Genomic DNA, 15,956 nt, shown 5'->3' with positions numbered 1-15,956 from the left:
TACCTCCTAAACTCTTTTTCAAAACTATAGCTTGTATAAGTATCATATATAAGAACATCTTATTAGTTTTTCTGCTACAGCGTAGTGTGAATAAATAAGCCATCATGGAGACATATAAAGTTAGATGTTTAATAACACTAGCTAATTAACAAACTTAAATCAGTTTTATTTCCTTGTTTCAAGTGTTTCTGCTTCCAGGAATAAGCACAATAAACTTAGTCTAATGAGTTCGTATTAACTTCTTATTTAAGTGGAACTAGGGAATGTACTTGGTACATGTATGTAATAGAATCTTGGAAGAATTTTATGAATATGTTATTCATTTAAAAGACCTCACTTGGAGAAAGCATGGAAATTTTGTTTTGTTACTATGTTTGCTGCATCATGAAATTGAGTGACCAGATGAAATATAAGTCAAAGATTCTTTTGAAGTTCATTGTAAAGCTCTCCAGGCCGAAACAGACTTATAAGGAAACCATTAAAATGAATGCTAAGTCTCATCATAGCTTCCTGATGTCTGGCTAATTAAAAGCAATGACACACACAAGAAGAGATTGAAAAATATTTGAAAAACAAGGGAAGGGAAAAAGAAATGCATACAAGGACTATATGACCACAGTGCATGTAGATCAGGCTCAAAGCAGAGCCTGAGCCAGAGATCCATGTGTATGTGACATACTGAGGATGTACCTTAGAAGAAAAAGCCCATAATGAAGGGGATGAAGCAGGACAGCTAGGATGTGGTCTTAGGTAAGGGCTAGCCTCTGCCCAGACCCACAGGTGAGCTCTAGAGCATAAGCCGCATCACAAATCTGCATGCCAGCGGAGAGACAAGTCTATCAGCCAGCTACTGGCTCTAAGTTAGTCCCTGGTTGATTAGGGGGAAGATATAAATTCCCTGGCAAGGCATCCCTTATGCACACCAGGTAATTGTCTAGAGGAGCAGCTTGTATCCATTAGCATATAACAGTCACAGCAACTGAGATGGGCACACTGGTTCATCTGGGGCATCTGAGTGAGGCTCTGAAAGTGTACTACCACGGTGTGCCATCTGTCATTAGCTCTGCCCTCATAATAAGGTCAGCTGGGCAAATGTGTAACATGCTGTTAGTCTTTGATGCTCATCACATTTATCTGCCTTCATCCTGAGGTAGGAGAGAGCTGGGCCCCAGGCTGAGGGGCTGCTGCCAGTCTCTTGATGACACTTTAGGTAAGACACTTGTAGGAGTACTAGGCCCTGGCTGGGTAAGTGACAAGATGACCACAATCTCCTCCTGCCCAACTCTGGTTGAGAGGGACTTTCCATCCCAATATATATACAGAGAAGATCCTCTATATAGAAAGGGGCCCCAAGGAGAGAGACACACCAGTCCATAAGATAGCCTGCCAACCTCCCAGAATCCTGCACGCTGAAATCCATCTTGGCTAAAAGAGGCATATGATCACCAGGAAGGACCCTTCGTCAGACCAAATATGGGCACAAATGAGGTAGTTGGCTAGAGACAACTTCCCACTCTGACAACCCAGAGGACCGCCCCCCACCACCAAAAACAACCTAACTCACTCTTACGGCACACAGCTCATTCTGCAAGCTCGCCCATGTGTGCTCTTTCTGTGCTTTTAATAAACTCTGCACCTGCTTTTACAGTCTTGGTCTCCTCGCTGAATTCCTTCCCTAAGAAAGACAAGGACCAAGGTCCTCTCACCACAGAACTCGGTCCCATTCTTGCCTCCCCTTCGTCCTTTGCCTTCACGTGGTCCATTTGTATCAGGTTTCTGCTTTCCACTTCAGGGTTGTCACATGTCTGCCCTCAATTCCTAGGCTTTCCTCCTTGTTCCTCTTCCTTTTAATAAATTGTTCCTCATTCATACCCTTTCTTGCATATCTAGATATAATCTAATATATGGTTAGTCAGCTAGATTTAAAGAATAATGTTGAACTTGTTGTATAATCCAGGGCAAGCTTATTTCTAAATTTAATGAGACTAGTTAGAAAAAGCATCTCCTAAATCCAGGCGATTAATTAGGGGATTTTTTTCCTTTCTACCTTAGAATCATGAGCAGATGCCTCAGCTCTTTCTTCTGTAAACTGCAAGCCCTGAACCAAGTTTAATTCTAGGCTAGGAGGCAAGGTAACATAGAAGAATGACCCTTAGGCCTAGAATCACAGAGTTTATCTCAGCCTTAAAATAGGTATAGGAAAATTTCTCCAACTTGCCTCATTGTGTTAGTCAATGTCCCAACAGGAAGTAAACAGAATGCTCCAAAAAGGATAAATCCAATTGCTAACAAAGAGGATGGTCTACAAAAGTGCAGGCATAGGGGAAACATGATAGATAGTAGAGGTGGTTGTAGCCAAAACGATGAAAGAATTGAGGAGTCAATGGAAGACAGGAGAGAGTCCTATAGAAATGGCTTCCTTTCTGACAACAGGTCTCAAGCTAGTATGTAATTAATGCTTATTTTGTATAGGGATAGCTATATGATAGGTGATATTGTAGGGAAGTAAGGAAGAAATATTATGGATAGACTAGGGCTCTAATAAAACCTACTTCCTCCTTTTTATTTTTTCTTTTTCTTTTTAGGGCCACATTTGCAGCATATGGAGGTTCCCAGGCTAGGGGTCAAATCAGAGCTGTAGCTGCTGGCTTACACCACAGCCACAGCCATGCAGGATCCAAGCCACATCTACGACCTACACCACAGCTCATGGCAATGCCAGATCCTTAATCTACTGAGCGAGGCCAGGGATCGAACCTTCGTCCTCATGGGTGCTAGTTAGATTTGTTAACCACTGAGCCACGACGGGAACTCCTCCTCCTTTTAATAAATATGTTTTTCTTCTTTTCTTAAAAGAAGCTGATATGGTTATGATCCAACAATTCCATTCCTGGGCATATACCCAGACAAAACTATAATTTGAAAGATGCATGTACCCCTATGTTTATAGCAGCACTATTTACAGTAGCCAAGTCATGGAAACAACCTGAATGTCCACTTACAGATGAATGGATAAAGAAGATGTGGTATAGATAGACAGATAGATAGATAGATAGATAGATAGATAGATAGATAGATACTACTCAGCCATAAAAAATCATGGAAGATGCCATTTGCAGCAACATGGATGCAACTAGAAGTTCTCATACTAAGTGAAGTAAGTCAGAAAGAGAAAGACAAACACCATGATATCACTTAGATGTGGAATCTAAACTATGAGACAAATCAGCAGGTCTACAAAACAGAAACAGACTCACAGACATGGAGAACAGATTTGTGGCTGTCAAGGGGGAGGGCTGGGGAGAGAAGAATTGGGAGTTTGGGATTAGCAGATACAAACTATGATGTATAGGATGGATAAACAAGAAGATCCTATTGTATAGCACAGGGAACTATATTCAATATCCTGTGATAAACCATAATGGAAAAAATATGAAGAAGAATATATATATGTTTGTATGTATGACTGAGTCACTTTGCTATACAGCAGAAATTAACACAACATTGTAAATCAATTAAATTTGTTTTTCAAATTGGAGTACAAAAAAAAGAAGTTGATAAGGTTCACAACTAAATTCATACAACTTAAAGATGTCATTTGAAATCAGCAATCTTTCTGTCTTCTCCTTCTTTAGCATTGCCATCAGAGTTCCTTTGTCTTGTTTGGCAACTGTGATAATGCGAGTTATTTTAGTGCAGATTTCATAGTTTAGGGCATCTGTATATCATAGTCTAAGGTTTGCGACTGTAGCCCCTTTCTTCTTTATTGTTTACCTTTTAAAAAATACAGAGGCAACTCACACCATAAAATTCACCCTTTTATAGTGTACAATTCAGTATTTTTTGTACATACACGATTTTGTGTAACCATCACCTCTATCTAATTCCAGAATATTTCATCGTCTCAAAAAGAAACTTTATACCTATTAGCCATCATTCTCCATTTCCTCCTCTCATAGTCCCTTGAAAGCCACTAATCTACTGTCACTACGGAGTTGTTTATTCTCTGCATTTCCTATACGGAATCATAAAACATGCTATCTTTTATGTCTGGCTTATTTCAATTAGTATAATGTTTTCAAGGACCATCCATGTTGTAGCACATATCAGTACTTTATTTTTGTTGCCAAATCATACTTCAGTATGTGGATATACCACATCTTATTCATCCATTCATCTTCTGATGGACATTTTGGTTGTTTCCATTTTTTAACTATTACAAATAATGATGCTACAAATATTCATGTGCAAACATGTATACATGTTTTCAATTCTTTAGGGTACTCTTCTCTCTTTAGAGATGGAATATTTTCCCCCTGTTTATTGTTCTTCTTTTTTCTGGTGTGTTTCAAAAATGAAGAAAAAATAAAAAAGCCTTTACTTTTATTAATCAAAAATACCTTTATCTTATCTAAACCACAGATATGAAAACCAAAGTCCAAAGAATTTACATAAACTGCTCCAGGGCACCAGCCAGTTAACAATAGAGCAGAGAAGAGAGAATTCTTTGACTTTAGGAGATCATTTTATTCTCAGTATCCCTTATGTTTTTCTAATATCTTCATTCATCCCCCCCCAAATCCTTGAGTTAGCAATTGTTGCCTAATAAAATACCTCGATACCTAGTGATACAAAACCACCTTTCTTATTTTTCATGAATCTCCAGGTAAACTAGGTGTCTTTGCTGATCTGAGCTGGGCTTGGCGGGACTCCCTTATTCATCTGGTTCAGCTGCTGGTATGCTAGGCAGGGTACTAATTGTTTTTGTGCTCTGACACATCAGAGATCTTGGTTGGGCTGCTTCATCACTGTTTCACATGTCCTCTCATCCTGCAGCAGGCCAGCTTGGATTGGTTCTCATGACACAAGCAGGGTTCCAAAAGAGAGAAAAAAATACGCAAGTTCCCTTGAGGCTCAGACCCAGGATGATGTCACCTCCTCTACACTGTGTTGGTCCAAACAAGTCATGGGGTCGGACCCAGACCCAAGGGGGTAGGAAATAGATTCCACCTCCAGTGGGAGAAGCTGCAAGCTCAAATTGCAAAGGGTGTGGATCCAGGGAGGGGTTAAAAACTGGGGCCATTCTGCAGTCAATCTATCAAGTGCTTGTACTAGGAATTATCTTGCAACAACCATATAAAAGTTGCCAGGGAAAATCGAGTATAAAGAATAGAGTTCTCACTGGAGTAAAATATCTATTCAAGATTTTCTATGAACATTTGATTCTAGACAGTATCATGATGCTTTCAAATCTAGCCCACATTCTCCTGGTCTCCTTCCTTCTTTCCTTCCTTCCTTCCTTCCTTCCTTCCTTCCTTCCTTCCTTCCTTCCTTCCTTTCTTTCTTTCTTTCTTTCTTTCTTTCTTTCTTTCTTTCTTTCTTTCTCTCTTTCTTTCTTTCTTTTCTTTCTCTCTTTCTTTCTCTCTTTCTTTCTTTCTTTTCTTTCTCTCTTTCTTTCTTTCCTTTTCCTTCCCTTCCTTGCATGCCCATGACACATGGAAGTTCTGGGGCCAGGGATCAAACCCATTCCACTGCAGCAAGCAGAGCCACAGCGGTGACAATGTCAGATCCTTAACCTGCTGTGCCACCAGGGAACTCCTCCATCATTGTTTTGATGGTGACTGTTCACAGTATGGACTTTCTGCCCTTGCAGATTCCTCCCATGCCTTGAGCACCAACTTTGGGCTCGCAATAGCATTCAGTGTTCCTCTTACAACACATTCCTACAATAAATTTGTTCTTCTGCCCACCATATCCTCCTGCCTTACTGGACTGAAAGCTTCTTAAGGACAGAGCTATTGCTTCATGCAACTTTGTATCATCTAACCCAATCTCTAGCACATAGAAGCAGCTTAATAAATATTTGTTGGATTAATAAACTTATAAATGAAGCCCTAACTGCCTTCTTTAGCACATCATGGTTTTTCTCCTATGATTCAATTTATAAATTATCTTTTTCACTCACTTCATGTTTTTCCCTTTGAAATATATTATGAAATATGTATATACATATAGATACACAAGCACACACATTTTTATGTGTGTGTGTATATACATATAATAACCATATAAAACATCAAATATGTGTATATATACATATGCGTATACACACACACACACACACACATATACCAGGTTACGTATGTTTAGGGTTTTAGGTTTTATATGGTTATTTAATCATTCCATTGCTGTTTGGCTTAATTAGCTACCTATTAATAAATAGTACTCTTTTCTTAATTCTAATTCTTACATTCTACTTTTTTCTAGAAAGAATTCGAAGTGACATAATTTTCAAGGATACAAAATGGGTTGTTATTTGCAAATATTGAAAAGAATAGAGGAAAATTTCAGGTAGCAATGTTCTAAAAACCTGATTTATTACAATTGCTTTAGAAATTATGGTAAAGAGGGAAACAAAACTAGAGATATGATTTTCTGAGAACCTCTTTTAAAAGGAACTTGTTTTAGTTTTATTTTTTATTATTTTATTTTTTTTATTTTTTTTTATTTTTTGTCTTTTTTTTTTTGTTGTTATTTCTTGGGCTGCTCCCGCGGCATATGGAGGTTCCCAGGCTAGGGGTCGAATCGGAGCTGTAGCCACCAGCCTACGCCAGAGCCACAGCAACGCGGGATCCGAGCCGAGTCTGCAGCCTACACTACAGCTCACGGCAATGCCGGATCCTTAACCCACTGAGCAAGGGCAGGGACCGAACCCGCAACCTCATGGTTCCTAGTCGAATTCGTTAACCACTGCGCCATGACGGGAACTCCTGTTTTAGTTTTATATGGCTTCTTATATAAGGAACATCACAGACTTTATATAAGGAACATCATATAATAGATGTCTTCTGCAAATGCAGTTTTGTAGAATAAGCAGAAATGTGTTTCACACGGCCATTTCTCATACTGACCTTCAGTTAAACCCAAAGTTTGAAATCATATCTTAGTGAAGGCTTTTCCATGGACAGCTAAGTTAAAGTAGTCTATGAGAGCTTGTCTCTGGAGATACCAACTCAACATAGTGACAGAATTTTAAGAATATAAGCTACCCAGCAATTGTCAAGTTCCTGAAAATTTTGCCCTCAAATGTCTGCAAGTTTACTTGCTATTGGAAGGTGTCCAAGATCAACAGATTCAACACTGAACTATCTAAAATGTGCCAGAAATATAGGTTTTCATCACTGACTAAAATGTGATCCATAATAAAGTTCAAGTACAGATTACTAGGATAATACTGACATATTTATGAAAATAAATTTTGTGATAGAGGGCTTACTGCAGAATGCAAGAGAGCTAAGGAAATGCTTCCAAAGTATATCTAACAAGCTATGTCTTCTGACATATATAGGTCATGAGTTCCTTATGACACTTTTTTATATTTTTTAAAAAGAATAAAAATTTATCTCATATTCAAATTTCTTTACATTTCTCATAATTCAACAGTGCAGTCAATGACACCATGTTGAATGAATGAATCCCCCAGTGAAGACGCTGGGAGGTAAGATTATGCTAGAATGGGGCCACTGCTGATGATAGAGATCTGTGGAATTAGCAAAGGTGGATTGTTGATCATTTTCTTCCTCCCCATTTATTCTCAGCCTTCTCTCCTCTGCTGTGTGCCCTGGGAGGCTGGTCATTCTGTTTGAATTAGCTTCTCCTATTCTTATTTGGTGCCCTTTTGGATTTGGCCAATGGGAAGCTCTGCCCAAGATCACAGTGAGAAAAGAGCTCAGAGCACTTCTTTCCAACTCCCTAATGGCTTTGCTTTTTCATTTCTGGAAACGGCTGAATCCAGCAATAATTACAGCATCCACCTGACAGCCCATCTTCCACAGCTCCATCAGTAACATCATCAGCACCCCACATCCTTTCAAACCTTGAGTGATAGCAGCTTCCCACTGCTGCTAGTCTCTGCATGCCTCATCCTTCCTCACTGGGTCTTTTAATGCTGCCCATATCTCTGTGAATAGTCTCTTCATTGAATCATCTGAACAAAGTGCTCTTTCCTGCTAGAACTCTAACTACAAGAGTAGAAGTTATAACTGAATAAGAATTTGCAGGAGATAATTTGTAAGTAAAAGGAAATAACAATGAGGTTGGATATTATTTTAAGATTATGTAACCTGGTTATCTACTTAGAAAATGAAAGTAGTTTTCAGAATGTTTGCTTGGTCACTAGAGAGTTGAAAGGCGAGTGGGGCAAGATTCAGGTATTGCAATGGAAAAATTAATGGGAATAATGAAGCAAGTCAGCACCAACCTGGGTGTGTGAGCAGGTGTGTGTGTGTGTGAGAGAGAGAGAGAGAGAGAGAGAGAGAGAGAGAGAGAATCAGATTAGACGAAGGAGCAAGAAAATCTGAAAGTTTGTTTTCTCACAAAATACATTTAAGTAAGCAAGTGGTAGGTTTAACTTTCTCTTCTGTTGTGAGAAGCCTGGTGTAGAGCCTGGGGTCACAGAGCAGAGTTTGAAGATAGCCTCTGTCTTATTACCTCTTGAGAGTTATTTAACCTCTCAGCATTTCAGTCCTCCTCTGAAAAATGGGAGAATATTATAGCACTGGAATGTGAGAGGATGTGTAATCCACATGTAATAAACACCATCCCCTTCTAAACCTCAGTTTCCTTATCAAGACAATTCTGATTCGATTGGAATTTTGGCTTGGACTAAATGAGATAATACATACGAGCTGCCCTTCCTCCAACCCTTGTGATTTTGATTTGCTAATGACAGATCATACGACAGAGAGAATAGAGCAGTAGGAGGAAAGGTTCCTGCCTAGAGAAATTGAAGAAATTCAGATATCCAGACTGGAGTTCCCTGGTGGTCAATAATTAAGGATCTGGCAGGGGGAAGAAAAAAAATAAGATGTCCAGACTAAGTGACATTTCACTTGGTCCTTAAAAAGAAAGAATTTTTACAAGTGGACATGTACAAATTAGCAAAAGTACAGGCACAAAGATGGGGAGCTGCAACTCTGATTCAACCCCTAGCCTGGGAACTTCCATGCGCCAGGAGCGTGGCCCTAAAAAGACAAAATGAAGTCAGAGTTCCCTTGTGGCTCAGCAGGTTACGGATCCTGCCTTTTCACTGCAGTGACTTGGGTCAGATCCCTAGCCCAAGAACTTTTGCATGCCACAGGCACAGCCAAAAAAAAAAAAAAAAAAAAAACCAAAACATTAAGGCAATTATTTTGAAGTGGGAGGAGATGAGAAAGACTATCAGAGAGAAGCAGAGATTGGGGAGCAGCTGAGTCAAGCTACTGACAGTGCACTAAAGAGGGGCAGTGCGGGATGCCTCCCATCACTCCATGTTGCCAGTGTCACCTGCAGATAGCTCACTGTCCTTCTCTCCTCTGGAGAACTGCCTCATTCCGCAGACCCTGAGCTGTGCTCTTATACGCATGGCCCATGTGAATGGCTCAGATGACAGTTGGTATAACCATGGGCATTTTGATCTCAATATATTATTAAGTCTTCCAGAACTTAAGATAACTTTTACAAGCTATCTCTGAGAAAACCTAACCTAGTGAGGTTTATTTGGGGGGGGGGGGGTTCAGTGGGGAGAATTGGATTAAAAGTTCAAAATGATTAAGAATAAATCCTTAAAAGATTCCCTTCTCTTGCTATATGTTCCCACCCAATTTCAATTGGCCAAGATCCTTAATGTAAAACAAATTCACGCATTCCACAGTTAGGAAAATAATGACCAAAAAAAAGTATAGAATGCCAAGAATTAGATGTCAGTACTTAATGCACTTAATGGTGTGAATAATCTCTCCCTAAAATGGGAGTGTGAGCTGATCATCCATGGAGAAGACTTAAAATCTGAAAGTATATTGGGTCCAGCATGTAAGGGAAGCCAATTGTACCTCATAATAAAAATGGTGCACCTGCCAGATGCCCTCTGCTGCCTAGATCATGTTGCCCACCTGTGTCCAGGTGGGGAAAAGCTGTGTCTGAAGGCTCCTCATCTTGTTGCTTGGGAAACCAGAGTCACAATAGTATGTAGAAGTCCTTGCCTCTGCCCACATTCATGATACTGTTACAAAGTTTGAAGATCTAGACAGATTTGGATGGGATTTCCCGTTTCATAGTTGACTAGCTACTGTGCGCTGTGAGTAAATTCTATTACCTCCCTGGCCTTCCATTTTCTTGCCTGTAATGGGGGGTGGTGGTGGTGGTGGTTACTGAAGCTTTCGTGGAAATCAGGCATCACATGCATCCATATTAGGTATATAACCGAGGGTAGTGCTTTATCCTTGAGTTAATGTGGATGGAATTGGTCTGACCTTGACAGCAACACCCATTGTTCTGTTTGTCCAGGAACTACCTTCATGCCAAAAGGAATGGGCTGTGCTGAGCCCCTGGAGGGGCTGTCCTGAGTGCCTGAAGTGGCTGTCCTGAGTGCCTGGAGGGGCTCCCCAGCAGAGCACCCTGTCCTTCCACATTCACAAGAGCTCTAGCTTTTGCATGTGCTACCAACAGCTCTCACGACCCTGGAAGTGCAGCATCACTAGGAACTGAGGCTGAAGTGAGGCTACAAGTCTGTTTTTAAGACAACATCCCCAAACATTTAATATATTTTTTTAATTTTTATATGTATATATCTTACCATTTGAGAGCTTAGAGTTGGTTTTGTGCTCCATCTATATATAAAGTGGCACAGTCATTGCAGCTTATCACCAGCAGAGGTCAGAAATCAAGTCTTGGAAAGAGATTTGATTTCCCTTTGCTTTCTCAGCCCATTCCCGAGCAGCTGCATGTCTACCTGATAAAATACATTTGGTGGCAAGCAAACCGGTAGATGTTATCTCAATGTAATTTCAGGATGTTGTTTCATTTGTGGATTAAATAGGGCTTGACTCTTTCTCCTCCAATTTCTCACTGACATCCTTACCCCAAATGTATTATTTTTCTTGGGTTTTAAAAGAAAAAGTAGTAGAAAACGTTTACTATTTTTCTGGAAATATTTTGGCCTTTCAACTTCCTGGTAGAGACAGGTGATTGAATGTACACATTTGGGCATTCCCTTGTGGCAGTTAAGGATCTGGTGTTTTCACTACAGCTTGGGTCCCTGCTGTGGTGCAGGTTTGATCCCTGGTCCAGGAACTTCCGTGTGTTGTGGGTGTGGTGAAAAAAATAAATAATAAAGTAAAATAAAAGAAAAGAACATACTCATTTGCTTTCTCTTCCTCCATAAACTCTATTAACATAATAGTAAAGTAATTACAAAATAAGACTAATAATACAAAAGACGGGAGAAGCAACTACACAAGATGTTGGAAGGTGGGAAGTGAATAGATGAGAGGAATCTGACTTTGCAAACCAAAGAAAGCTAAATTACAAGCCTGAAGTGGGGAAAGAAGCAATTCAGTCAATATCTCACTGACCTCCAATAAGTTCAGGAATTGGCAGTGTTGGGTATTTCTCAAGAGGGAGTGAAGATGGGGCCAAGACAGTTTGGTTGGAAATCTCTCTCTCTCTTTTTTTTTTTTTTTTGCTTTTTTTAGGGCTGCACCCCTGGCACATAGCGGTTCCCAGGCGAGGGGTCCAGTTGGAGCTGTACTGCCAGCCTATGCCACAGCCACAGCAACACTGGATCCTTAACCCACTGTGCAAGCCCAGGGATCAAACCCACAGCCTCATGGTTCCTAGTCGGATTTGTTTCTGCTATGCCACAACGGAAACTCCAGTTAGAAGTCTCTTAAAGATGTTTGATTACAAGATCCCATTGTCACCCTATGCAGCTGGACAATTGCCCTTTTGCATCCTGGTAAAATGCAAGAAATACAGTCTTGGGAAAGGGTCATTGAGAGGTCTCCAGACTGAAAGTCCCTAAGCCCACAACTGGGAGTGGGGTACATATCACGGTGAAAGTAACAAAGTTCAGGTCCATGCCTGGCATTTGCAGAGCACAAAGCAAGAGTACCCATGGGAGGCGTGGCTCCTGGCTTACCCTCCTCTCTTTTCCCATCCTGCTTTCTTGTCTTACCATCAGGGGCCTCAATTGAGTGTGCGAAGAGACCCAGCCCTCCTGCTCAAGCTCTTTAAAGTCCTTGGCCTTCCCTTGGTTTCAGGCCATACACTAGGGGTGCAATTATTCACTCTGGAGTTCCCGTTGTGGCTCAGTGGGTTAAGAACCTGACATAGTGTCCATGAGGATGTGGGTTCTATCTATGGCCTCGCTCAGTGGGTCAAGGATCCAACATTGCTGCAGGCTGTGGCATAGGTCACAGATGCAACTCAAATCCAGTGTTGCTGTCGCTGTGGCTTCAGCTGCAACTCTGATTTGACCCCTGGCCCAGAAACTTCCATATGATGCAGGTGTGGCCTTAAAAAGAGAAAAATTAAAAAAAGAAAGAAATTATTCACCCAAAAAGGACAGAATGAGAGAACAGGCCCACACAGTCTCCAGAAGCAGGCTTGAGGTCATTTGGGCAGGAATTCTGAAGCATAGTCTAGAAATGAGGGGCAGGTCCCCTTGACCTTGGGGGACTCTTCGAAGAAGGGCCAGAGCAGGATCCTGTAAAAATGTGGGAGTTCCCTTGTGGCTCAGCAGGTTAAGGATTCTGCATTGTCACTACAGCGGCTCTGGCTACTACATTGGAGCAGGTTCAGTCTCTGGCCTGGGAACTTCTACATGCCGTAGTTGCTGCAAAAAAAAAAAAAAAAAAAAAAAAAAAAAAAAAAAAAAATTCTGCCTAAGCCAAAGTAACTGTCCTGTACTGATTTTAACAGTAAAAATCATGCATTCCAGAAAACACCTCAGTTCTGAGCAAACCCTGATTATTGATTACCCTTCTAGACTTAATGGTGGGACCATATGTGCATACTTAATTCTGAGATCCCCAGCTCTCTTTTTCCATTTAGTTTCCAGAGTACTGGCCCAAGACCTGTCTTTCAGTCAGGAAATTAGAAGTCTTCTTCTGAAGAAACTGACCTGTCCAAGAAGGAAGAGCGAAAAACTCTGACATTAATGATTCCCTCAAAGAGCTTCCTTAGGTGCCTCTCCAGTAAAGCCCAGAGTTGGCAAAGGCCACCCACCAGCCTAGGGCATCCAATCAACATTTCAGTGTCTTAGGTTTAAATATAAGCAGACAGCCAAGGATCACCAGACAGTGGGGAAATATATAGCATAAAAGATTAAGGCCAAAAGAAACAGGGGGGAAAAAAACTACATAGGAGGAAATATTATGCAAGGAGAAGAAACTTGAAAAAAATCTACATTAGTATTCTCAGAATCCTAGATGAAGACATTGCATTCATGAACAAAAGAACAGGGTATTATAAAAAGGAATGCTCAGATAATAAAAAGAGCTCTTAGAAATTGAAACATGAAGACATGAAAAACTCCATAGAAATCTTGGAAAATAAAGTTGTGAATGTCTCCACAAAAGGAAGAATATAAAGGCAGAGATGGAAAGTAAGAGAGAGAGAGAGAGAGAAAAAAAAAAGAAAGCTAGAGTAAAAGTCCAGAAAGTCTAAAAGTCAAAAAATAAATAAATAAAGTTGGAATTTCAGACCGAGACATCAGGGAAGCAGAGAGGAGGAAACCATAATTCAAGAAATCCCCTCTTGGGAGTGCCCATCGTGGCTCAGTGGTAACAAACCCAACTAGTATCCATGAGGACGACGGTTCGATCCCTGGCCTTGCTCAGTGGCTTAAGGATCTGGCATTGCTGTGAGCTGTGGTGAAGATCACAGACTTGACTCAGACCTGGCATCACTCTGGCAGTGGTGTGGGCCGACAGCTGTTACCCCACCTGGACCCCTAGCCTGGAAATTTCCATGTGCCAAGGGTGTGGCCTGAAAAAGCAAAAAAAAAAAAAAAAAAAAGAAAAAAGAAAAAAAGAAAAGAAAGAAAAAGAAAAAAAAGAGATCCCTTCTTGGAGTTACCTTGTGGCACAGAGGGTTAAGTATCTGGCATTGTCGCTGCAGCAGCCTGGGTCACTGCTGTGGCATGGGTTCAATTCCTGGCCTAGGAACTTCTGCATGCCATGGGCACAGTCAGAAAAAAAGAAAAAAAATTCTCTCTTGGCTTAGTGGGTTAAGAATCTGGCTGCTGTCACTGCTATGGCTCAGCTGTGGTGCAGGTTCAATCCCAGGCCAAGGAACTTCCACATGCCATAAGCACAGCCAAACAAAACAAAACAAAACTCCCCCAGAATGAGGGGATACAAATTTTCAGATTAAAAGAATCCAGCAAGTGCCAAGTACAATGGATGAAAATATTCCTATGCCAAGACACTGGAGAAATGCCAAATACATGGGACAAAGAGAAGACACTGCAAAAGAAAAATTAAAGAATAAAATCACAATTAAAGAATAAAAATTGAAACACTGGGCTTGGCGGCAATCTCTGGAGCACGGGGATGCAGGTTTTATCCTTGGCTCAGCACAGTGGGTTAAATGTTCTGGCATTGCTGCAGCTGCGGCATAGGTTGCAATTGCCGCTTAGATCTGATTCTTGGCCCAGGAACTTCAAATGCTTTGGGGTAGCCAAAAATGAGAAAAAAAAAAAGAATAAAAATTGAGGAAGTTTCCACATGGCATATCAGGTTAAGGATCCTGAGTTGCTGCAACCATGGTGCAGGTTTCGACTGTGGCACAGGTTCGATCCCTGGCCCAGGAGCTTTTGGAGGTGTGGTCAAAAATAAAAACATAATTTGAGAATGGTCTTGAGCATCTTATGGCCAACACTAGATGCTCTAGATAACACTAGATACCACAGACAATGGAAAAATGCCTTCGAAATTCCAAAGGAAATGTATTTTCCACCTAGAATTTTATACCTTAGCAACATGTCAGTTAATGTGAGGATAGTATATTTTCAGACATGCAAGGTTTCCAAAATTTTTCTTCAGGAAGATATTAGAGGATGTTTACTACCAAAAAAAAAAAAAAAAAAAAAAAAAAAAGAAAGAAACCAAGAGACCAAAAAAGATAAGAGTTTAAGAAACAGAGAACCCAACTTGGGGAAGAGATAAAGAGAGTCACCAGAAGGATGCTGGCTTACCAGGCACAGGACAACTCTCTTGATAAAAGCATGCTGCAAAGCTTTGGGTGAAATTTATTTGAGTAGAAGAAATTATTAGATAAAGATTATCTGAATATTTAAAGAGAAGAGATAAGTAACTGGCAGAGAACTTGGGGTGGAGTTGTTTTATTTTTATTCTTTTTTCTTTTTAGGGCCGGACCCATGGCATATGGAAATTCCCAGTTTAGGGGTCAAATTGGAGCTTCAACTGCAGGCCTACACCACAGCCGCAGCAACAGCAACGTGGGGTCTGAGCCACGTCTGTGACCTACACTGCAGCTCACAGCAAGGCCGGATCCTTAACCCACTGAGTGGGGCCAGGGATCGAACCTGTGTCCTCGTGGATACTAGTTGGAGTTCATTACTGCTGAACCACAATGGGAACTCTGGGGAGAGTGGTTTAAAAATACATGGAAATCAAAAATCAACAAAACAGATGATTACTGATTACAAAAAAAATTAAAAGTTTACAAGACATAGAAAATAATTTGAGCTTATCACATTGATCACCTGATTAATAACTGCATATTGTTTTAACCCAAATTAAGATATAAGTATCCTAAGAGGATGGGAAGAGGGGAAAAGTGCATTTGGTGGAGAATAAAGGAGCAGGAAGATGCAGGAGAGATCATGCAAGAGTTATCACTTTCCCTAATAGGGAAACAATAGAAAGACTGAAAATAAATAGGGGGCAACATAACCATGGATTTACTTAGTTTCTTTTTTGGCCACACCCACAGCATATGGAAATTCCCAGGGCAGGGATCAAATTGGAGTAGGGAGCTGTGACCTATGCCACAGCTGCAGCAAAGCCAAATACTTTACCCACTGTGCTGGGCTGGGGTTCAAACCCATGCCTCCATAGAGATAAGATGGATTATTAACCCACTGCACTACAGTGGGAACTTCTAAGTATGGA

The 15,956-nt window shown here is 40.7% G+C and overlaps 1 long non-coding RNA gene across 1 annotated transcript in view; it reads right to left on the bottom strand.

Annotated features, from left to right (window-relative positions):
* Nucleotides 1-15,956, bottom strand: part of LOC146395190 (uncharacterized) — a 104,072-nt gene that overhangs the window by 23,989 nt on the left and 64,127 nt on the right. The window lies entirely within an intron of this gene.

This window comes from Sus scrofa, chromosome 17, assembly GCF_054392235.1.
Source record: "Sus scrofa isolate SSC_HxYL_T2T_F1_AM1 chromosome 17, Sscrofa_HxYL_maternal_Yorkshire_Landrace_v2.0, whole genome shotgun sequence".
Lineage (NCBI taxonomy): Eukaryota > Metazoa > Chordata > Mammalia > Artiodactyla > Suidae > Sus > Sus scrofa.
Note: the sequence above shows the minus strand (reverse complement) of the source record. Positions and strands in the feature narration are given on the sequence as shown.